The sequence below is a fragment of the Plectrocnemia conspersa genome, unplaced genomic scaffold (assembly GCF_051122295.1).
Source record: "Plectrocnemia conspersa isolate PC_06_02 unplaced genomic scaffold, ASM5112229v1 ptg000014l, whole genome shotgun sequence".
NCBI lineage: Eukaryota > Metazoa > Arthropoda > Insecta > Trichoptera > Polycentropodidae > Plectrocnemia > Plectrocnemia conspersa.
In genome coordinates, this window is record NW_028277178.1 from 7829530 (window position 1) to 7856406 (window position 26877).

Genomic DNA, 26877 nt, shown 5'->3' on the forward strand with positions numbered 1-26877 from the left:
AACATGGTTTATCATTTAAATTGCATTTTATCTTTTTATTTCATTTAAATCAAAAATACATACATAACAAGTACATACATTTGTACATAAAATAATAACAGACTCCAAAAACCAACAATAATCCATAAACAAAAATTAAACAACTTCATGTTACATAAAATATGTGTATGTATACATACATATTTTTTTAAAATGGCTTTAATCCGAAGACTATGAAGAAATGGTAACCTGCAGATCACTGTCGTCCTCATTTTTCGCTGGTAAGGATGGGCCTGGCTTAAAAAAATTGTCCAACGATGTTTGTCTTGCCTTTTTGTCTATTTCGTTCTTCAGTGATTAATAACAGCTAATGGCTAAGTTAATTCCTCGAGAAACTTTAGCGCTACGTTCGACGTCAGGATCGTTTTCAAGGAGGATGTTTATTCCTCTTTCGAAATAGGAAAAAGCTTTCGACAATTTTTTATGTTAGCTGTTTGGAAACAACAGGCTCTGTCTCTTCATCAAATGCCGGTTCTGCTTGCAACTGAATGAGTTCCTCATATGAAAGGGGTTCCCTATCAGCTTCAAGTAAATCAAGCACATCATATTCGTTCAAACCTTCAAAGCCGAGATCATGTGCTAGATCCAAAATGTTTTGCTTAATTTCAGGAAGGCAATAACTTCTGCATCAGTACTTTTTACACATTCTGGCCATATTTTTTTCCAAACGTGGTTAATTTTTGTTAATTTTAATTTCTTCCATGATTCACTGATTCTGTCAACAGCATCCTTGATGTTATAGTTTTTCCAAAATGTTTTAATTTAAGATTTACATTCGGTTTCCCTTATAAGTTGTCGGAAAGTTCGGCGTAGGTAATATGCCTTAAAAGTGGCTATTGCACCCTGATCCATTGGTTGGATCAGAGCTGTTGTATTTTTCGGAAGGTATTCAATCATGACATCTTCAGATAGTTCGGATAATTTAGTAGGATGTCCTGATGCATTATCAAAAATTAGCAAAGCCTTGTTGCTTAAGTTGTTGTCTCGCAAATATTTTTTTACTTCTGTACAAAAGCGATTTTTGAAATAATCCTCAAAAGTAACTTTAGTCATCCAAGCATTCTTGTTGGATCTCCATATGACAGGTAATTGATTTTTATTTATTCCTTTAAGAGGCCTTGGATTTTCGGACAAATATATTAAAAGTGTTTTAGCTTAAAATCATCCGCAACATTTGCACCAAGTAGTAAAGTTAATCGTTCTTTAGACATTTTATAACCAGGCGCAGATTTTTCGGTTTTTGAAATGTACGTGCGATCAGGCATTCGCTTTTAATAAAGCCCTGTTTCGTCTACTTTAAACACTTGTTCAGGTTTATGACCACCTTTTTCAATAATTCCCTTTAAAATGTTGGGATATTCCTTAGATGCGGCCTCATCGGCACTAGCTGTTTCACCTTTCATTTTAAAATTATGCAAATTAAATCTATTTTTAATTTTTTTTTAAAATCGACATCGAAAAAAAGTTTTTTTGCCGTTATAGCGAAACATTTTAGGCCGTATATCGAAAACGTGCCTTAATTGAAGAGGGCCGTTATAGCGAAATGCCGTATAAAGAGCGGCCGTATAGCGAGGTATGGGTGTATTGTAATTTACAATTTTCTTCTGGCTAAGAAAAAGTAATAAATAAAATAATCATGCTATCAATTTTTATCGATTATTTTATCGAATACTCCATAACATTTTTATAACCAATTATTTTTAATACAAATTGTATTTAAAATAGATTTATTTCACTATAATGGGTTAATATGACATGTCAAGATATTATAGCCAATTTTCCTGACTTTCATCACGCGCATTATGTCCGATTGCACACAAATCACCCAATTAATGGGTAAACCAAAGTAAAATTCAAATTTTCACCAATAAAATCGACATAAACCACAAACGAACGCTCGAACCTAATTAAATAGTATACCACGATTAGTAAATTTAGTTCGTTCGAGCGATTTTTATAGCCACAATATGTCACGCTCACACAACCAATTTATAGCAAGCTGTTTTTTGGAAAATAATAGCAACGACACTGATTTGTGTGATTCCTTTTTAGAATATGGCCCTCATTAGTAGCTTCCTGCTTGTTTTTATTTTTTTAATAATACAGTTTACGCACGATAATTAGAACCAGAGGGTTCTTCCAAGTTCACACAATGAGTACGAGTCCCCCAACATTTTTTAAGGACTCGTGGGTCACTAGCAATTATCAAAAATATGCCTCAAAATTATTCAACAACGTTTTGTATTTGCGTTAATTATACTTAGTGTCGGTTAACGTCAAGATTAATTATAAAAATGGGCTATTTGTGTATGAAACTAGTAAAAATATAATATTTTTGTACATTATTAATTAAATAATTTGTATTAGTTACAATATTTTAATTTATACTTTTTTAAAATAGATAAAATATGTGATTTAAAAATACCGTTATTAATATTGTAACGCTTCTGATGTTACGGGGTCAACAATCAATACATATTTTATTAATTGTAAATATTTTATAATACAACATTAATTTATTATATGTTGTTATTCTCTGACTAGTCTTTGTTAATAGCATATTTTATTATAAATAAAAATTAGATTTTTCTGCTGGAATTAAACCCACGGCTGTGACTTATCAGTCCAGAATGAGTTACGCCAGCACACTTAGGACTGTGAGGTCATCGCTTCTGTGTTTACTTTCTTTCGATTGGCGATGACATATTCTCACAAATAAATACTTATATAAATCAAATCATATTCACATATTGGCATAACCATCTAGGTTTTTATAGATTTTACTAGCATTGTAATCGGAACAAATAACAGTTTTATAAATTATATTTGGTTACAACTCGGTTTGCCTCAAAATCTGTCTGATTTCGTTACTAACCTCTCATCTCATATCGTCTCGAATTGTTTGATCATCTGCCGATGCTTGGTGAACCAATTGCATCGCATGATGATTCACACAATGAAATATGCTAACGCCTTAAAATGAATCTGTAAAGTGAAACTTTCGAAAGTTGTTAATACAAGGAGTGAATGACAATAGTGGTTTTTACGCAGGTAGACGCATTGTCTATAGCACAAAAGTGTAGTTTTACGATGGTTCCGAGTAATTAATGGGACGGATGTGCTAGCCTGGATCGCAATTGTTTGGCGAGCTGCTTATTTTATTTTTTAAATATTGAAATGACTTCAAAGTTAATGATGTATACCCTATTTGCGTAATACACTCAGTTTGAGAGCTATATATTTTATTATTATTAATAATTAAGACTAAGATGGCAAGTATGGGTTTACGCCTCTACTATTAGCTCTAAAGCACACGAAATGGATATACGTTCGATATACTTATGATTACTTCGATTGATTGATAAATATAAAAAATATAGTAATGATTTATTTTTCTATGAATTTGTTTAAAATATAAACAAGAGTAATGATGTGCTTTAGAGCTCATAATAGGAGCATAAACCCAAACTTTTCAGCTTTCTTTCAATTATGAAAAATTATGAAATGGATAGCTCTCGAACTGACTGTGTTAACGCAAATATAGTATAGCTAGCTAGAGCCTTCACAGTAATATAAAAATATATTTAATTTTAGCGTTAATTACGAGTCTTGCCATTGCTTATGTTTTATAATCCTTTGTTCCTGAATGAAATAGCCATATAAAATATACTTTCGAAAAATATATAAATTAATTGTGTACATTCATATTTAGATTTTTATATGTATTACTAGAAATTTATCTGTGCTTATGTATGTAACTTCACCAAACCAGCAATACATGTAAATTAGTAAAAATAATTAGTTTAAGAGTTAATTATTCCAAATTTAGCACATATTAGCAGTGGCGTAGCTAGGGTATGTGCCACCCAGGGCGATCCTTAAAATTCCCCCCCCCCATACATTTTTGCAGGGTCATAAAATCAACATTTCTTAAAATAATAAATTTGTTACTATGAAGCTTTTGTTATTCATAGATTTATAAATGTTTTAGTGCATTCAGGGTTAAGAACCACACTAGACGATCCCATCGCGAATATGCCGCCCGGGGCGGCCCGCCCCCTCCGCCCCCCCAAATCTACGCCACTGCATATTAGTTTTATTCCAAAAATGGTTTAAAATTTTTGTATACCTTTTGAGTTATTTTCAGTGACCTAATTTTATAAAGTTTAATTTTGAATGATACGTATTATAACTTGAATATTATTTTTTATTTAATTGAAAAAAGTAGCAAAAATAGTTTTATTTTAAATATAATTTAAAAACATATTTTAAAATTGTTAGTGACTTTGATATAATATATTATTTATTTAAAAAATTAAAGTTACCAATAGTTTTTAATTATTTTAAGGCTATTTTTGTAGTAAATATATACAATAAAAACATATTTTTAATATTAATAATATTCAATATAAAACAAGTATTTAATATTTTTGTGTTACTTATTTTATTAATTTTAATTAATTGTTTCCATTTATGAAATATCTATGAATATTAATTCATGTTTTATGAACATACAAGTATTATTATTCATAATATGTTATGAATCATATTTGTTTATACGTCCTAAGTTTATTAATTTTTGCTTTGAGCTATCGTTTGCCACCTGGGAAGTATTATAATGTATTCATACTGTAGTTTTCTAATTTGTAATCAAATTGACAGTAACACAAATGGAATATCATCAATATATTAGCAAATCTTACTTATAAATATGCATACATAAAGAAGAGGATGTTTTTCATCGGTCGCCGTTAAATAAACTCGCACACACGTGGCTCACAATCATAATTATGACTGTTTTAGTATTTTTAGAAATGTTCCATTCTAACAGCATCCACTCTTAAAATCTAAATATAATTAAGCGGCACATGTCAGCACAATGGGCTTTTCTAACAATTATAGTTATTTCTACAACACCGATGTCCATTAAGATTGCACTTAATTAACCCGATAATGGATATATACTAATTTTTTTCCATATAATAAAATACTACATTTTTGTCATCGAGATGATCAATAAAATGTCATGGAGGTCCGTATTTAGTGAAGTGGCCTAATGCAAATGTCGTGTCTATTTTTTTCACTGACTCGGAAAAAAGTGACACTCCGTAGAAGGTTATTAATAACGTATGATTGGCACATTCTATAGACGAATATCCGATGGTCAAACCGGTTCTTTGACCCATTAAGTATACAAATATATTTTTTGAGATGTTAATGGTTCAGATTGTCGGATAAGACAGATTCCGTGCGGATTAATCAAACCGAATTAAATAAATTTGACAATCCAGAGACACCCGACAAACAGTAGCTAATTTAATTCACATCATTTAAACAAGGTGATCGATAAGTCATTCTGTATTACGAAACAAATTAGTCGTATAGTTTTGGTGTAATTGCAGACATAACATGTACAGATAAACAATCAGACATAATATAACTGGATTTTTTGCACTTGCCACAAGCTGAAGTAATTCTAATAAACAAAACTTTATAATACATAACATTTTTATGCTAGAGTGTATCATAAAACAAAACAAATACACGTGATTGGTTGATTGCGGTTTTTTGACTCTTTGTTCTTGTTCTTGTTTACGTTACTGTTATCTGTTCAATTCGCATTATGGCAATGAACTATAGTATAAAAAAAGCTAATGCGGTTAAAAGTGGGACGAATAATAAATAATTGAGATAATAAACGTTTAAAGTAAGTGATTCATATATAGTTTATTTATAAAAATGATTTCTTCATATGTGTGCTTATGAGGCGGGTATGATTCAAATAAACGTAGACTAAACATTTGCCTTTCAATGCTTACACCGACTCGTGCACAAGTCAACATATAAAAATACCAAACGCTTGGCATTGAACTTATTGACTTAAATTATAACATGTTAAAATATTATTTTTAATAATATTTAAAATTCATAAAATTAATATTAATAACAATTGCTTATAGTAAATATTCCGGACATTCCGTACTCACTTAAACATCATTGAATATAAGCAGTAACAGTAGATAATACATTTATATGCTTTGTTAAGTCGTGAAATAGAAATGACAAAATATTTACAATTATTTAATTTTTTAATAGTATAGTAACTTTTGGCTAACCTGTATTTAAAATGTTTAAAAAAAATATATTAAATATCGTACGCACAAATATGTGCGTTTTGTCATTTTAATTTATTGTAAATAAAAGCGTTTAACTGCGTATTTACTGTAACGAATTTATTTAGCCTTTTAGCTAAAGATGTGACTATTTTATTTAATATGAAATTAGTAAAACAAATCCATCTCATTTGTATCTCTAGGTCAAGGGTTTTCAACTTTCTACAGCTTTTGTAACCCTGCTAGTCTATAATATTCTTCAAGGAACCGTAAATTTAGATGGCAATTTAAGATAGTATTTCTCAAACTTTGGTTATCTACTTAAGTTTCGCCTAAACATTATTTTACTTATCTCGAACAACCGTGAGGGTAGACTATCCCCGGAAAAAAAAACGTAATTGCAGACCATTTTTTAAGAAACAATAGTGTAGAGTCAATAGAAAAGAAAAAATATTTTTTTTACGAAGTACATAAATATAAAACCAATTAATATATACAAACACAAGGACTAACTAATACAAATTAAATATAAAAAAGGCTAGGCTGGGCCTGTTTTTTTTTATTAGTGCAAAGCATATTTATATCTTGAGATTTGCAAAGGAATGTCATCAAACTATTCATGTAGCAATCTCAGGATTTTCATTCATAAAGGGTTAGTCAATATAATAATGTATTGTTCTTTTGTGAATATTCGTTTTAATTTCCAGTAAAAAAATACTGGAAATTCTTTAAAAATATTTCCAATCAAAGATGATTTTTTTGTTTTAGTAAAACAATTGTTGAATTTCGTGTCAGTAATCTGACTCATAAACATACACAAATATTTTCAAGATTTTCGCAAAAACCAGGTTAAAGAACTGTGATAAAAATATTTTTAGGTGATCGATCTGTTTTAATTTTCTACGCACATTTCATTTTTATAAGACGTTAGTAAATTAAAAACTAATAATTATTGTAAAAAATATGTAACTATGTGGTATTCAATGTGATTATCTAAATATAAAGTAGATACAATGCTTCATAAAAATAAAATAAAGTTAGAATTCAAAATTATTTTGGGACTATTTTATCAAATCAAAAGTAAATCAATTGATTTTGTCACTACATTATTTTATTTTACTCTGTCTTAATTATAAATGCTTCTTTTCAATTTAATAAGGTACTAAAATTAAAAAGTAGAAAAAAAATTAAATCGCGCATATTAAAGATCCTCATTAAAAAAATAATATTATTTTATTGAGTTTCCTTATCAATATAAAGAAAACGAATTATGATAGGATTTGTAATTTGTAAATATTAAATGACAATGTGTAATTTTTCGTCACTACACTTTTTATCAAATTTATTATTAAAAATTGAATTTGAACTCTTGATCTTTTTGTGGATAAAAGTGATGTCCCGTTAATGTTCTGTCGTATGAAAAATTTGTCCGTTAACGTTCTGTCATGTACATAATGTATGTGAGTGTTTTGTCGTTAATCTAAAAAAAACTACCTTTGATATTTTAATACCGAATACATAGTATTTTTTACCTCCCTCTAATGTTTTTTACTGACTTAAGCCAATTTAATCAGCCACAATATCAAACTTGATTCTACTGCTAAAATTATTATTTTTCGAGAAACCCTTGCTTATAAGCGACATTTAATCATTAAGGAATATCGCCGTACATGTACGGCGGTCTATCTTTTACTGTTTTGAGGTATCGCAGATAGTTATAAATTTACATATCGATGGTTTAAAGAGAAAATTTTCTAGCTCCACATTTGGCAACTTTACAGGAGAAGCAAAAAACTAAATAGACAGTGTGAAAAAAGAAAAATAAAACAATATCTCAATTTTCTTGATATGAAATTTTGGATTTTTTTAGAATGTGTATTTCGTACAAGATTTAAACGTTTAGAATCACTGATTTTTTTTCTATAATTTACTATAAATGCGATATAAAATAATAGTCAATAAATAACAACAGATATTCTTATGAAAAAATACCTCAAATTAGCTCACTTCCAGGTGTAGAAATTAATTCAAGGCATGCATAATAAATAAGATTTGTTGAATTTGAGAGAATAGAAGCAGGTAGCAAATGCACAAGCCTGACCGCAATCAATGACATTTTTTTAAGTATACAAATAAAAATATGCATTTTATGCCACGAAGTATTTTTATTTTTGTATTTCTCTTGTATTCTCAATTGCATAAAATTAATTTTATTTTGCATTTACAATCAACATTAGTTATTTTAAAAATGTTAATCTTAAAAGGATCAATGTAGTTTTATTATATCGACATGAAACTTTTTCTCAAAATATACCTTGTAAATTCGGCTAAAAAGTGGCGGCTATTTAAAAAATAAAATATGTAACATTGTTGAAAAAAATCTCAGAGATCAAAGTAGGGAAGGTAAAAATCGTTTTAAAATATATTTTTTTTTGTAAATGTAAATTGAAAATTGAGTTAATGATAATTGCCGTAGTTTTATTAATATCGACATGAAACTTGTTTAAATAAAATGCTCTTGTAAATATTTCGGCTAAGTTCATTAGTCAACCTAATCCGTTATCAAAACAGCAGCTAAAAAAAAATAAAAACTGTAACTCTGTTACAAAAATCTTAGAGAAAAAAGTGAAAAGGGCAAAATATTCGATTAAATGTAATAATATGTCACACCTTTAAAACTAATAAATATATATTTAATGCATTACTTACCTATGTTTATAATAACAAATTATTATTTTAATATGTACAAAATTCTATACACAATGTAAAATATGAATACAAAATATATAACGCCATTCCGACTTCATTACACCCAACGAAAGCACATTTGACAGCCATAACACAAATTCAATTCGCCGACGTCGCGTGAGCATCAGCTGTTTTGTGTCAAAATTATAATAAAATTTTCACCCCCACCCCCTGTCTTCCTCCACAACTTCCGTCTCGCTCTCTCTCTCTCTCTGTTATGAAGATTAGGATGACAGCAAAAAATTCGACACTGGCGCCGCGATTCGTCCAAATTCCAATTAATTTCCTCCGCATGTACTAACATTTCTAAATTTTGCTTATTGCACGTAGACGCAACAATCCCATATCTCCATCCCTTTCCTTCGGTTAAACTGTATGGCGCTTTCTCGCTCTAACAGCGCATGTGTGCGTTTCGAGCCGTACACTTGGTGAACTGTTCAGTATACAGGGTGCGTCCGAAGTGGGAGTACGCTCCGTTCGCGGTTCGCTCTCGGTTAAACTTTCGCGAAGTTAGTAAAGTAAAAAATATTGACACACACGTGTTGTGTTACTTTAGAATTTAAAAAAAACATATGTGTGTGTTATATTCGTTTGTTTTTATGTTTAAATAAACGACAAGGTTTCTATGGAGTGACGTTTGTGGTTATGTGATCTGGAAGCGGTAAATCTGCATTGATCTTCAGATAATGTGAGTGTGACTATCAATTATATACATTAACATTGTAATATGACATGCATTACAACGGTGTAACAATCAATACATAGGAATATTGTAACTACACCAAACTGAAAGTCTGGGATCATTATAGTTTCAAACGTTTTTATCCTAGTATTATGCTAATACTAATACTATTTAAAAATAGTTTTATATCAACTTGCTGTATAAATACATATATACAATTCAAATTGAACTCATAAATAAATAAAACAAAACATATTTGAATAATTATATAGGCTACTTTTAAATGCGCCACTTGTAGCTGAAACTAATTTAAAGCTTAAGATTAATGGCACAGTGGTGCTCTTAAATGTGACCTATATAATGTTTAGTTTTGAATTGCAAATAAAAAAAATATATGTACATAAAGACACACACGTGTTGTGTTACTAGAATTAACTAAAAAACGTATGTATGTTTGTATAATATTTGTTTGGTTTAAACGTTTATGGGAAGTATCGTTTGCGGTTAAATTCATTTTTGATTCAACTTGCGGTAATTCAGTGGTAAGGTGCAATAAGGTATTGCAACTTAGACATAAAATTTGACAATCGTCACTATATATGCATTTTTTATTATTGTTGTTTCCTACACTTTGTGAATATTGGAAAAAAAAATACCATTAACCACATTTATATGAAAAATTTGAAAAATGTGACTTTTTCCCTTTTCTGCAAATTTCTCCAGATGCCTGTAATGTATTTATTATTTTATGAATTTAATTTACATATATGCATAGCAAAATAAGTTTAAAAAAAAATTAAAATTGAATTGTAAATAGGTGAAAGTGTAAATAAACACAATACCACATACATAGTTTAACCCTTTCACCTCGGATGGCTTCTACAGAAGTCATTAAGAAAATCGCCAGTACTCATTGGGTACATAAAGGTGCCATAAACTTTTGAGCCTAATAATATATTTATTAAGTATAATTTAAGGCTGTAAATCACTTAAATTTATTGAACCATAATACTTTTGAAAAATATGGCATGAATAGGAGCCTCTTCCTCATATTAAAAAAATTAGAAAAGGCGCGCAAAAATATCAGCTGCGGTGAAAGGGCTAAATATTATTAATTTGGGTTCTTCAAATTAAAAATATTTTTTTTAAACTTATTTTTAAAACGTACATAAGCAGAAAATTAAACATTTTACGAACAATGTTTTTTAATTTTAGGGCTTAAAATTATAAATCACTCTTTTCTGTTAAGGTTTTTTTTAATGAACCTAAAGTTTATCATCCACTTACTTTTTTCTTGCCATTTTTAAATATATTTATTATTAGCCATGCTATTTAAAGCCTACAATGGTTATTCTATTTAAAGGCAAGTGTTTCGATTGATTGCTCAGTAAAGATATTTCTGTAAATGGAAATTTAATATCGGAAAACGTCTTTTATGGATTGTCTCATTCATTATTACAATTATATATAAAGGAAAATAGCATTCGAAATTATTTTATTCATTCATTACACCTTATATATAGCTGTTTGTTTATATTTATACACAAGTTGTTTCAGTTAGTATTTAAACTGTAATAAATGATTTACAAATTAATCTGTTTGTAATAATTTATTAGTAAAATAACCTATGACAATTTATTTATTATTATTTTTACATTTGATTAAGAGCATCTTGATCTAACTGGTTACCCCAATGCATCAATATGATCAAACTGACTTGCTTATATTAGCTGATATTAAACAGATTAATGTACATTGTTAGCGTATTAAAGGAGCCGGATAGGCGAGTCTGCTAATGTGGATGTCCTGGCTCTAATATAAGAAAAAGAGGTCGCGATCGTGATTCTCGAAGACGTTCCGGAAAATTCATTGATAATAGTTTGATTATCGACAGCACCTTTTAGTTGTTTGAATAAATGCCTAACAACGTACAACTTTCTGCGTGAACTCAGTGAATCATATCTCAACGCTTCTAAAAGAAAGATGCTGAGTTATACGAACGGATAATAACCAAATACCCTCTTATAAAAGTATTTCAAAAACATTTTCTAAACTTTTTCGATTAAGAGGAAGTATTGCATAGATTCAAGAATTCTGCATATAAGTGACAACTCGTCAAAATGAAATGCGTTCATCATAATATAGCGAAATTGAAAGATTTTTTCGCAGACGTCGTTTACGTGTAGAGAGAATCTTTGCTTGCACTCAAAAGTGATTATTAAATCTCAAAACAGACGAATCTGGTGACAAAATGACCTTTTTCCACACTAGAGGGCAGGCGATTGACGAAAGTCCATCTCCAGAGAGAATCTCGATGACTCTGTAGTGAAAAGAAGTCCGCATCGAATGCATTTAAATAATTTTAAATCATCTGCATACAGAAGAAAACTTGAATTTATAACTGCTGTATTTATGTCAATAATAAATAGCTAGAAAAGTAACGACACAGATTAGACCCTTGAGAAATCACCGAAGGGGTGGAATACATTTTCTACAATCGGCCACCATATGACTGCTTAAATAACTCAAACGTATCCGAGTAACTAAGGTTCGATTCCTTGTCGAAGACCTTTTCAAAATCCGCATATATGACATCTACTTGAATTGTTAAGGACACTGGCGTGACGAAACCAGTTGGTCCAACAAAATACCGTAAGTGATTGAATACGTATCTATGGATAATTATTTTGAATTTCACAAGATCATGAAATGATGACGAAAAAATTCACATTGTGAATTTCCTAAGATCATGAAATGATGAAGTATTGAGACGCGGCGAGACTTAGCAACCCTTCAAAATTAAATCAAGAAACAAATCAGGCCCAGAATAACGCTCCATCTTCAATTACTTAAAACCAGATTGAAAATCTGAGCGCTTTATGGTCAATACTAAAGACCAAGTACAAAAAGAGGGAAGCGACTGAGTGAAAATGTATTTTCGCGTATTGTTTAATTGGCTTTTCAATATGATTTTGTTGTATCTAAAAAAATGTTGTATGGCATATTTTTATTGATACGACGCTTTATAGTTTATGCATTTAATTAATCTTAAATGTATGTTTTAACAAGACTTACCACTGACACTGCACTATGATCGATGATTCTTAAAGTGAAATATAATATATGCGCAATTGTGTCGATCAGATACCCATATTTGGACTTGTAAATCTTTTAGAAAATATGATATAACACTGAACGTTATGGATGACACATTCATACCATCTTCACATTACAATTCATTCTGTTGGAATTCGGTAACCAAATATAATGTCAGTATTTTATTGTGCCGGGAGTAGAATTACCACCATAAACGATCAGGGCATTCGAATCTAATTGTTCTTCTCTCAAAACAATCTTTACGCTTATCTCACGTTAAACTGTACAAAGCGAGCACTTTTAGATGTAATAGATGTGTCATGACATAACAACAAAAGACATCAAGATGTCGGATAGTCATTGTTTCGGTCGTGAAACTCGCATTAGATAAAAGCTCATTAGGAAGTACAGATAGTATACAATTGTACACACGTGTGTATAATTTAGAGTTGAACGTCTTATATAATAATATATATTTTATATACAAAAATAAATAATTATTGCGCAGCCGCAAAACAGCCGAGCAAATTACCGACTAAAAAGTATGTAGAGCGAATTTTAATGAGAGCTCAACTCTGTTATGATCTTCTTAGTGTATTTTATTACTACACTGAATTTATTTTGAATACTAAAAATAAAATAGACAGTGCAATTAATTAAGATATATTTATATATCTCTTTTGTGATCGTGGGTATCATTAAAGACGCAATTAAGATAATTTTAAAATTAAGCGCAATCTTTTATTAAAACACGCCACTGAAGATACAGTTTATGGAGCATATTATCATGGGGCGCCGACTCTGTGACAAACAAAATATAAAAGCTCTTGTCGGCGGGTGCATTCTGGTGTCATCGTTCTTCAGATTTCATCAGATTTCTGGCTGACCTTATAAAGAAGGCCTCGCTCCGTGGGGGCAACTCGAAAGGTCGTAAATAAAGTCTTCAGTGTTGGCACCCGGACAAAGATGAGAGCTTGGTGAACTGTGGCTCGCTGCGGTTCTGGTCCAGCTCCAGAACAAGAAAAAAAATTAAGGGCGCTTTTCTCTCTGCTCGGCTTGACGACCTAATATAATTTGTCAAGCTGCTGTAATCCCTTGTTAAAAAATAGGGTATCACTGAAGCATTAAAAAAAACGCGATGAGCAAATAATTTATATTTTTTAAAACATTTATTTTTACTTTTATAGTTATAGTATGTTAACCGATCTGCTATTTGTTAGTTTTTTTTATGTTTTGTGGATTTTATCAATAACGCGGTAGTACTATATATTTTTTATTAATTAAAATCGGTTTTATCATAGTTAAAAATAGCACGTGCTTAACCTTTTCACCGTGACGCTTGATTAGCACGGTGTTTCACAAGTGCTTCAGATTTCTCATCGGACTAAATTTCCAGTACTATCTTTTTACAATTAAAACATAATATTATAAACACTGGTTTTATAAATTTAATTTATTATAATGATTACTTCACATTTATTGGTTTTAGTAATCATAGTTATACAATCGTTAAAAAAAAATAACTGATTTTTCAAGAGTGTATCATTTATATGACGATCTCTCTGAAGTTGTGTAATAACGAGACAATTAAATGGTGTGCTTTGCGCTTGCTTGCCCATCATATGACGGGCTTAGCGTTGAAAGGGTTAAAGCTGATTTTATGCTTTTCAATCGTTTTGTTTGTTTTTTTATAAACTTATCATTATTTGATATAATATATAATGCTGTGATTATAATGTTACTTGATATTTTTACGGATAAGAGTGATAGGTTATTATTTGTAATACTTCACAGATAAAAACATTTTTCCACAATAGTTTTTTGATAGTTTTATACAAAAAAAATAATGAATAAGTTTTATTAGTTTTGTTCAAATATTAAACTTGATATTATTTTCGTTAGTCATTTGTAAGCAAGTTACATATTTCTGTAACCGTACATTTAAAACTAATACGTATTTTTGAAAGAAATTTCGCTTAATTAGTAATTTTTGGCTACTTTATATTTTTAGATATTTATGTAAATAGTATAATAATTTTGACATAATAATCAGGCAATGAATTTTATAAAGTAGAAAAAAGTTTTACGTGTAATTTAAGTAAAATAAAAATAAAACTTACCCGTCACACGTTACTGTAAAAAAATGTTTGTATAAAATAATTTATAATTTTGTTAAAACATTGAGCATTTTTATATATATTTTTTAATGTTTGGCTTAAAAAATCTATTATTGTAATTTAGAGTTCTTAATTCTGCTTAAAATTAAATAAATATGTGTAATTAAAATATCTTATATTATATTCGAACATATAAAAATAAAATAAAATAATAATTTTTAATAACATTTTTATGTTTTTCATGAATAAAGTTTATCAAATATTGTAATCTTGAAAATGTAATTATATTGGAATTGATTTAATTTTAAATAAATATGTTTGTACATACATGTAGAAATATGTGTAGTGTATACAATACATACGTACATTACACTACATATATGAGTAATTTTATGTTAAAAATGACTCGTATATGTAGTGTAATGTTTTACTACCGCTGCATAAGAAAGGGTAGGTCTGTGCCAGATGTTGAATATGTATGTTTCTTTTAAGCTTTTAATGGAAGTATTTTATAGTAGAAATATTGTTACGATTTTTGTTCACCAAAAAAATAGGGCAATAACAAGGATGGCTGATTCCATATGTATGTGCCATTTATTAAACTTATTTTTAGAATAATACGCGTTATTATATTATTACAGTTTAATGTTGTAGATATTTTTGTATATTAAAATATATTTAACACATATAAGAATATGTACAACAATATACTTAATCACATATCTTTTTTTATTCATAAAATATCTCTAGAAAATCGAGAAGTGAAAATGAGTCTTATTTTCTCAAAAATTTCAAAACATTGAGAAACCAGAATGTCCAATATATTCATATATTATACTGTATTATTTTAATCGCATACATTTTTTTATTTATCAAAATTTTGGAAGAAAATAAAAAATAGGGATAAAAATTTTTTTTTAAAGTTTCTACATAAAATATTAAAATTAGGCATGCTATAAAAATAAAATTATACTGTATTTTATATTATGACGTAATAAGCATTGCTATAAAAATCATAATATTTTGCACTAAGTTTACCTTATTTTTAGTTTTCTTTCACATTAGTGTCTATGATCATCCGAAAAAACAACATAAAATTAGGCAAATATATTTTGTTAATTTTTTCAAAACTGTGTTTTTAGAAACATCCTGTATAATATTTTATTGCAAAATGAAACGGCTTGCATTAAACTCCACATTTTAATACAGCACATCGTGCAAGGTCCTAAATAAATATAAAATTTTCGCATTACAGAAATATGCTGAATCGTCACTTTTTATCTTGCCGCTGTATACCCTCTTCAACCCCACAGTATTTGATCAAACAAAAACATCATTTAACTCGAGCTCGCAATTATTTAACTGGTACTCGACGCGGATGCTTATAAATTCGAACAAATACACACAAATCGTTTTAGAACCGCCGATAAAATTGCTTTATGGTGGCAGTCCGTTTAATGGCCTTTGAATGACCGATGGTCATGTCACGTTCCAGCATCAAGTGCCATTAGACGCGGTCTTCATTTATTGGATGACTTAATTTATTATATACATAGTTATAATAAACATTCTTAGTCGCATTGTTCCTAAATTAGATATTAAAATGAATAACCTTGACTAAATCAGCAATAACCGAGTATGCAAATATTAGTTACTACAGATCCAATTAAATTATTTGGTTTGATGTTGGTAGATTTATATTTTTTTTCAATTAATGAAAAAAAAATTGAATAGGAATTTATTAAACTGAATCAACATCGTTAAGAACTATCCAAAGCGGTTGCAAACTCTTTTGATTAAGCTGAATTTTCATATTTTACTGTATTTAATCAGTACACTAAATTTGCAACCGGTTCTCGACCGCAAAAGCAGTTATTGAAATAGCCTTCGTCCTTCCTGGATGGCCATATAAAGCTAGATTCTCTAGGTGATTTAAATATTCGCCGACTACCGAATACATACATCCCGCAATTACACAATTGATCAATCTTAATAAGACGAAATTAAGGCATCAAGCCGAATGCCGCCAATCCGGCTACATACTAATTCGACAGGCTAATTTGATCAATCAACTTAATTACACACGACACAATTTAATATATGACTAATTCGAGAGACGTGTAGCAAACCCAACAACGCTTCCATGTATCATATGTGTACATAATAATAATAATTCAGGGTATGTGTTTGTTTAAATAAATCAAAGTGGCAAGTGTGCGTCGTGTTAACGTTATTTATGACGAAAATCAATTAATGCCAAACGTTCCACGTATCGAAATGTTCAATCGCTACGGGGTTTCAACTACGTGAAATCACGTATGTGTATATTTTGTGTAATCAAGGTGGGGTTTGGATGTAGTGTATATTCACATTGATATTTGTGTATTTAGTATATATGTCTACTCTATTACAATAAGTCACTTCTATGTATGAAAAAACTTGTATATAAAAATATAGATCTTAAAAATATAAATGTAATAAAATCAATATATAAAAATATAGATCTTAAAAATAGTTTAAAACGTAAAAATATTTTTATTATCAGGGTTATAAATTTGAGGTATCACTAAATGTTTTAAAACTTTTTACTATAACGTTCTAGGTGCTTACCTTTTCTTTAGTCAACTTTAAAGAGATTTATATAGCTTAACAGTAACACCATGAAATTGTGTTTAAAGTATAGTTTTAACTGGTGGTGTTAACTTTACATAAAATCTAGGAAAAGATGAAATTTATAGCGCATTTTCCGCGTCTTTTAAAAACGTACAAAGTAGCAGCTAATCACGCAAAAGTTTAACACCTCTCTTCCGTGCATATAATATTTTAGTATTCAAACTTTATAGTTGTCACAGTGAAATGGCCCCATCACGAAGTAGCCCTCGGGGATAAAAGCCCTGATTTAGAGCATCGCTTCGGTGGATTATGGTAGAGCAGCGTTTTAAAACTAACCGTAAATTTCACGTTTCTAACGACCACGTAGCGAAAAATGGATACGTGTTTAGTTCAGGAACGAGCCGTTACGACAGTGTTTAGTATGTATTAGTTATTCTTACAAAATAAAAGTGATATCTACATTTGACAATATAGCTATAATATTAGTATAATATAATAATGTATTTAAATAATTTAATAAAAATACAATGTAAAGGATATTCTAATATTATATATACATGTAAACACACATGAATTTATAGTTCTGTGTCGAATTATGCAACGTGCTCTGTGGATAATTTTCTGACACAAAGTGCGTCGATATTTTATATTATCCTTCAGAGCGTAAGTGGTTGAAACATTGTTATTATGTTAATGCCCCTTTTGTCTCTTGGCTGGCTCAATAAATCAGACCGTTTTCACTCCAACCAGACGCTGTTTGTACGAATGGTTTGCATTCGGCAATAATTGTCCACTTGCAGTCGCTATTTACTGCCTCTTTAAGAGTCGTTGGCCAGAAAGGACAATTTTGTATCACTCAACTGAGGATTTAAATGCAATTTCCCGACCATTTTCACTGGAAGATGTTGAGCGACAAATTTATAAAGAGCTCGAATTATGACCGTGTTTTCTGTGCTTTAAAAGTATGTAAATTACAGTTTTATATTTTTTAATGATAGTACATTTAGCAACGATGTGCAAATTGAGCACGTCGAATTTAATACTTTACTACTTTAGAGAGGACCGTTTTTTAAATGAAAAGTATAACGACCGTGCTATATTGTAAGCTATTTTTAATTATGCTATATTGAAATGAAATTTGTCTTTAGCAAAAAAATAAATACCTGCTGTAAAATAATATTTATTCTTTATTTTCTACTTAGAAAAATAAAAAGCAATTACTTACAGTTCATTTATCATTTTAACTAATATATATAACATTTAAATATAGCTGAACCAATTTAGTTACTACTTGAATTTTTAACGTGAATTTCTAAAAGGAAATTAGTATTACTAATCTTAATAGTTTAGAGCAGAATAAACAATTTAATTAAAACATATATCGAATATTTCTATAGGTGGTGAAAAATAAATAGATACATATGAAAAATTGCCTTATTTGTTTTCACTTTATAGTTTTATAAAGTTTTATATATCTTTGACTTGATTTAAAAAAAATATTTAATAGCTTAGCAACATTATTTTTCGTTGATTTGTTGTTTCTTTTCGATAATTTTTTAAATTAAAAAAAAAATATATTCATGAGAAATTTGCAGATTTCTAAAAAAATTCACAGAGCCTTTTTTGTCAATAATTAAATTTGTACGAATATTTTTATGTTATGCAATAGCTGTATTTTTATATCGCTGCATAAAAAAGGGTGGGTCCGTGCAAATGATAGAGGACAGAAGTATTTTAATAGCAAAACATTGCTTACGATTTTCTCAACTACTTTAATTAGCCTTATTTTTGCGTTATTGATTTAATATTTACAATAATAATCAGATTAAAAAAAACCACTCTGCGTGTAAATTGTCATCTTTCAAAATTGTATAAAGGGTTTTCATAGTTTTTTCACCGAAAATTTCTCAAGAAAAAATATAATAAAAATGGTGGATTTCTCTTTAGATGGTATGTGCTTATTAAAAACTTATAAAAAAAAAATTGTGATAATGTTCCTACTAATATTTTTCAACCATTTTAATATATTTTTTACTATAAATAATAGGTACAATTTTGGCAAACAGTATTTCAAAAATTAAAACAGTAAAGATATTTTACAAATATAAAGATTTCTGCAATGATATACTATTATATATTATTATAGTCACACTTTATATTACATATATATTTTTATTTAACAATTTCACGATAAAATCGGGAAGTTAAAATAAGAATTCGTACTTCTTGAGAAAGAAAAAAACATAAGAGTATTTTTTTTTTCTCAAGAATAAATTTTTCTTTATCTAAAATATATATTTATTTACATATATGCTGTTCTTTGGTTTTTGCTATTTTTTCCACATGTTAACATATAAATCTGATTATTATACTTTTGTGGCAATAAACATATTCAGCTAAAAAAAAAATCATAACTACCTGTCATGATTGACCTGACAGGTTTCTCCAAAACATTATGATGGCTGCAGAATAATTCAAAAGCTCTATTTCGTATTAAAAATTCAAGTCTATATCTTTAAAAGGAACCAAATACGAGCGCTAACTATATGCCAAGTCGCATAAAAGCTCGTTCGGGGGCCCGGTCAATTTACCGTAAGACTCTTTTTTAATAAAAAAAAAAATTAAAAATTGTTTTTAAATGCAAATTAAGCTTCTTAACACTTTTTACATACGACATTTTTTAGTAGAATTTCATTTTGCAAAGTTATGACACTTTTAATTTTTACATTGGCCGCCATTTTATAAAAAAAATTTTTATATTTTTTTCATACAAAACGTATAGGGGTGCTCGGTAGTTCTATAAGATACTTAAAAAAAATTTTTAATCTTTAAAACCAAGCAGTTAAAAGCGTTAACTCTTCTGAAAGTCTCAAAATGGCTCGTATGGGGGTCCGATCGAACTGATACATCGCTTGTTTTGAAGCAAAAAACTTTTATTTGCACGTAGTTTAGGCTTTTAAACGTTTCATGTATAGCGATCTTCTTGTTAAAATTTAAACCTACTGAGTTACGAGTGTTTAAATTTTTATACTTGTCGCCATTTTGCAAAAAATTGACACATTAGATTTTGCTAACGAACATACACAAATACTTTACTTTAGATTCGCAACGACTTGAATATTTTACATATCTATATCATAATACACATTTTTTGTATAAAATTTGTACGGCTTTTTTACTGTTGTAACTTAAGAATGATGATCAATTTTAAACTTAAAATATCGCGTTTAACCGCACTGATAATATATAAAAAAAATCTAATGATTCAGTGTATATTTAAACATATTATTAAATTTCGTATGAGTTAGATTACGTATAAAATCAACTCAGTAAGCTAGTTTTATAGTTTAAGAAAAAGGACGTACAAAAATACATAAATAGAGATTCACTCATTTTTCCTAAAACGTTTCGCACCAAACTGAATATTATTAACAAAAACAATATCAAACACATTTATTCTTGAAAGTAAAAACTTACTATCTACAATACGAAAGGCAACCTAAGGTCAAATGATAAGCCAGCTATCTTCACAAACATGCCATACCAATTGGCCGGTTTAGGTTCTAATTCTAGACCTTCTCGTGGCAAACTAGAATAAACGCAGTCTAATCGCTCGGTTCCACCGACAAACTCGACACTAATCGTCGCTCGAATGGCAACACAGAACGTCTATATATTTCTGAATAAATCTAGACGTACATATGCATATGTATTCACGTCAAAAATGAGAATCATATTTGTCAGACGTGTATAGAAGAAGGGCTAGAAATAAACCGCTATCCGCCGACGCCATCAGCGAAGTTCCTGTTAGAACGCTTCGTTGGTTTTCTAAAATAAATGTATCCCTCTGGAAATGTTATAGGTGTGTATCGCTCTTAATCGACTTGGAATAGGATATAAACGAGCGTGAAGATATGGTCAATACGCATGGAGAAATAACTCGTAAAGCATATTGTATAATTTTAAAGGGATATACGTGTTTATGAATATCCAAGTAGTTTTAATATTTATTTTATAATTCACAATAGAGTGGTGTTTATATTAACGATGTCAATCATACTACTTTTTTTACTCTATTTTGATTACGACAGACAAGGAAGAATTTGTGCTTTCATCGTTCTCAATGGTCCATCTCTTGAAAGACCATTTTCTCACACTCTCACATGTTTTTGGATAAATAGCACAAGTGTGATTATTTTTATGTACATAAATTAAAAATAATATATTACTCAGGTATATTTATACACACATATAAATCAAATTATTTAATTAATCATCCCCATCGTGCAAAAACCCAACTTTTACTCATTTAACTTTCATAGCACGTGGACCTCAAACTGGTTTCCGTCTCATCTCCTCCTCTTTCGGTAGCTGCGTGAAACGGCCCGTGGTAATTCTTTTATGATAACATCCAGTTTTGTTTGTCTCGGCGCCAACTCCGAACCAAACCTTCTTCTTCTGTCATCTTATATAATACTCACTTTTCTCTTCTCTTTGCCCTTCTCATCCCTTGGCAGAGCGCCACGCAATTAATTCCTCCGCAAGAATAATAGCGGCGGATTAAACGATTCGCGAAGAAACAATATTTTCCTTAGACAATGTCAAAAACGATAACTAAACTTCAATTAGCGCAAAGTCAACGTTGTAGGTTTCAATATTGGTATGAGCGTGCGTTTGCTATATAACCTCTATATATAATAAAATATACTCAAAACTTTATCTTGAATATTATAAAGGAAAATTTTGATCCAGCGAAGTTTGTTATACATTGTGATGGATTCTCCCGTAAAAAGAAATTGCATTTATAATAAACGCGTATTAATATTCAAGTAAATAATACAAAAATACGTTTATAAATCATTCATTTTTTAAATATTTATGATAAGATGAGTCGTAGTATTTAAAATATTTTTATAATTGAAAGTTTATCGAATAAGGTTATCAGTGTTGAATGAAAGTATTATTCGTATCTCTAAAGAAACGGAAGTTAGTAAAAATGTTTTCTAAATATCCCATGTAATACAAGAAAATAGATTAACAAGCTAAATTCTTATCTCTTGATACCTGATGATATATATACATATATATATTTAATTTTACTTATATATCGTTTACGAGTCAGATTAGGAATTTAAGAATGTATTTGAATGACTGTGATTCCATGGCAAAAAGTTTAGCATGAATATAAAAATCATTAAGAAATGTTTGATTACATAAACAACTTTAAAAAGTGTAAATTTAGATGGATTTATCTATTTTATTTAAAAGTATTACATATACTTTCTCATTAGAAAGCATTCATTTTTCATTACAAATTTATTCGTATTTGTAATTTTTGGGGCCATCGGAAATCAGCTACAATGTCTTAGTTTATAAACAGACATCCGGTAGTCATACTTATGCGTACATTAGAGAGGCAGAGTTTGTCAATTCGACCTAATTGGTCCAAATAATACTTTTTTCAGTGGCAAAGCTCACTACGATACAGTCATATCAAAGACTTCGAGTACTAAATATAAGACTAGAATGCATGCTTAAAAATTGTAGATTTTTCTCTTATGTATTTGATACCAACATTTTAATTAAATATGTATATTTATATAAATAAAAATATATACATATTTACAAGGGGTAGCTAAAATTTTGATCACTACGGGCGATCTGCTTTTTAAATTTTTGGCGGCGGTCTACTAACATCGTATGTTAAGTGATCATAGGAAAAGCAGTAATAGGTTTAAATTTAAAATAAACATAATTAACCAATACATTTTCAATATCATTTTAATAACATATATTAATGATTATTTCATACAAATATAAACATAGTTTATGAATAGAGCAATATGTTATTTTATTTTCTTTCTGGCGGGTGACTAAGAATAGTTACGCGGTCGACCAGTCGACCGCATAATATATATATACCAATACTCAGCAGCAAAATTTGAAAAAAATGTAAAATTCTGTTAAAAAAAAATCTGAATGCAAATTAACAAAATAGCAAGATCTTCAAAATTTTACTTTTAACCCTTTACATGCGAAGAGCGGATAAATCCGCTTCACATCGCATGTTTAGCTTTCTGATAAAATGTTATAACATAGCAAGTATCGATGCTAGAAAATAAAAAAAAATACCGATAAAAATTTGTTCCTTGTGCAATTCCAGATATATTTATTTTACTACTTTTTTTCTCAAAAATTTTTCGAGAAAATGGCAAATTAGCTGATTTTTCGAGAATTTTTATTTAACTTTTTTTTAATTAAAATTAAATTTCTAATAATATTTTGTTTTTTACACCGCTGCATAGGAAAGGGTGGATCCGTTCTAGATGCTTAAAAATATGCATGTTTTATTGAAAGATTTGTATAGCTAAAAATTGTTTTATTTTTTTTATGCACTATTCTATTGACTTTTTATAATCTAAGAACTACATAAATAATCAGTTAAGAAAAAGCCGCTCCGTGTAGGAATTTGGCAGATTGAAAAAATGTATGAGGGCTTTTAAAATCTCGTTTTTTTAATAGTTTTTTTTATCCTATCTTGTTAAAAATATAAAAATGTAAATTAGCAACAGTAATTTTTTTTACAAATTTGTGGTTCACTCAACTGAAACCATTTTTGTAATATTTATATTTTACAACTTCCCAAGTAATAATTTATACTTAACAATAACTTGTTATATTTTATATCTCATTACAAATCTGACTATAATGATTTGATAAGTTTTCCTAATGCGTCATAATGACCATTAAACCAATATTAATTATAAAATAAAGCATTTAAAAATTTATACAAACGTAAAAAACAGTTATGGTGCACGTCTAAAATATATGAGCTTGTCCCACATATTTTTTAAGCTCTTCATAACTATCGCTGATAACATCTTTGTGTTTGACAAGCTCGTTAAAAGCTGGGTGGTGCCTTTCTGACGAGAAGTAAGCGTTCTCAAGCGCTAACGGGTAAGAAAAAAAGTCGCGATCGCGACTCTCTCGGGCATTCTAAAAATCGTAGCATATTTTAAATGAATATAAAGAGAGCTTCAAGTGACTTATTGTATCTAGTTATAGTGATGAGAAAAGCTATTGTGCAGTTCTCTAAAATAAAGGCCATTCAATCAATTAAAATACTGAATCTTCCTTATGTATTATTGTTTATGATGCAATAAATCACAAATACAGTAAAAACGATTCTTCCTGCTACTACAAAGATTAGTGTGAAATATAAAATATTATATGAGCATTAATATTACAAACCGGTTAGTGAGAACGGATAAGCAGACGTCTTTCCGTCGCGTCGTCAAACGCTTTGTAGCTTCAATGTGCCAACTGAATTCATCACCTATTTTTTTATACAAAACATCCTAAAAGTACAGTAAAAATCATTTTAATGGTGTACTTGATACATTTCCAGAAACTGTATGATGTAAAATATTAATTATATACATATTATGTAAAATATACATTGTATAGTACATAAGTGAGTGGTAAATATATCTAATAATTAATGTAGCCATTGCAGGTATTAGCATGCAATATATTATATCATAAAAGCTTTAAATTGGCCACGACTTGTGTGTCGTATACAAAAACATAAACCACAATGGGTGAATCGTAAAGGAGTTACATAGTGGTTGTTATATTGCGAGCGTTAACGTTTGCTTTTATGACGGGAGATGCAGCAATATTTCAATGGAAACGTGCTAATGCAGTAATGTTCAATCTGTGGTGCGTGTAAACGTCCGCGGTTCAATTATCTCGGTTCGTGGAAGACGTACCGGAGTTCAATTAACGCCGGTGAGCGTTTACACGTCCTTGCGAGTGAGTTACGGGCGAAGCGGGAAATTGAGGGATGTTGTAGAACCGTTAAACGACGTGTTGAGGCATAGGTAAATGCAGTGATGGGTGAATTACATTTTATAATTAATGTACATATTTTAATTAATAAATTCTATTTTAGAACATTTTTTTACATTTGCCATTGATTTTGGATGTCGCATACACATGTAGGATTTATTTAATAAAACATTTTATATTCTTTATCCCTTCATTGCTATTAATATTTAAAGTAAATTGAATAGGGGTCAACTAGCTAAGGTCAGTAATAGTCGGACCTATCTATTAACTAATAACTCAACTGTCTTGGGTTCACAAAATAATTGTCCCAACAACTAATAGGCCGTTGCCTCCAATTAGATATAATACGTAATAACCATTTTTTGGATAGACATTAATATAACACAAAGAAAAATATTTATTGTACAGATTTTTTTGCACAATTGGATATCGAACTTAAACAAGTCGCAAATTGCAAGTATGTATTTTTTTTATGGAATATGGATTAAGTGTTGATTTAGTATATTTATAATCAAAAGTTACACTAGAATTTATAAATTTATGTATGTCTTGGCAAGCTTTATATCTTGATACAAATATTAATTAAAAATATATTCTATTTTTAGCTAGAAAGGAGTAAAGAATGAAGATGAAAAACAACTTTGCTTTACATATTGTAGACGATACAAATTGGCTTAATTAATTACATCCGTTTATGGTTTAAGTGGCCGGTGCATTGTACTACAATTTAAGCGCAACTTAAATGTATTTGAATAATAGTTCTATTACCATAAATAAATATGCTTCATCGCTATTTTAATAAGTGTAATAAATTTTAACCGTTAAAAATTACCTACGTTATAAATACGTGAAAATATTTCCTAAAATGATCGATTACTAATAATTGGAATCGCTTGATCATAATTATCGATAAGGCGTTCATTTCGACACGTAGTAAATACGTTTATTATAATTTCTTATATCCACCGTGTCAAAGGCGCCGAACTGGTCTTGGTCAGATTTGAGATGATCAGATAACTCCACGGTCTCTGAATGTTATCAAATTAATAACCTAACACTATCTAGATCTAAAATTTCCATTTTAGAAAATTGAAATAATGCATTGGATAAAATGCCTCAAGTGGAGAAATTTAGTGTGATAAGACTAGGCATTTTGCATTAAGCAGAACAGTCCTGGATTCACTAGTCAATATATTCAATATCCTAGTAAAAAATGGATTTGTGAAAGGAAAGTTAGAGCGCGTATAAAAAGTTGGTGGAACTGAGGTTGAGCTTGAGGACCTCAAATAATGAATATGAACAGTTGTTTGAGATGTATGTATGTACTGATGTATTTTAGGTATAAGTTCCCTTAGCCATTTTTATACATACAATAAATAAAAGGAGCGGAACATTGCCTTCAAAAGCACCCATTTTCTAGGTAGTACTTTCACAATAAACATTATTATTCAAAGGGACAGATTGTAGTTTTTTGACGCGGATCAATTTGTGTTAAAATTTGTTTGCAAATTATTGATTTTTAAACGATTAAAAAATATTAGAAATGAGAGTAAATATTTAAATAAAATTATATTACGATGTTAAGCCATTTTTGTTATGAGGTCCGGAATCATTGTTT

At 29.3% G+C, this 26877-nt stretch overlaps 1 protein-coding gene across 6 annotated transcripts in view; it reads left to right on the forward strand.

Annotated features, from left to right (window-relative positions):
* Positions 1–9337: 9337 nt before the first annotated feature.
* LOC148226094 (netrin receptor UNC5B-like) overlaps positions 9338–26877 on the forward strand; it is a 161451-nt gene continuing 143911 nt past the window's right edge. For all 6 annotated transcript variants that reach the window (XM_088204088.1, XM_088204089.1, XM_088204091.1 and 3 more), the window contains exon 1: positions 9338–9588. The gene's annotated coding sequence lies outside the window, so the exon portion shown is untranslated. The remainder of the gene's footprint in view (positions 9589–26877) is intronic.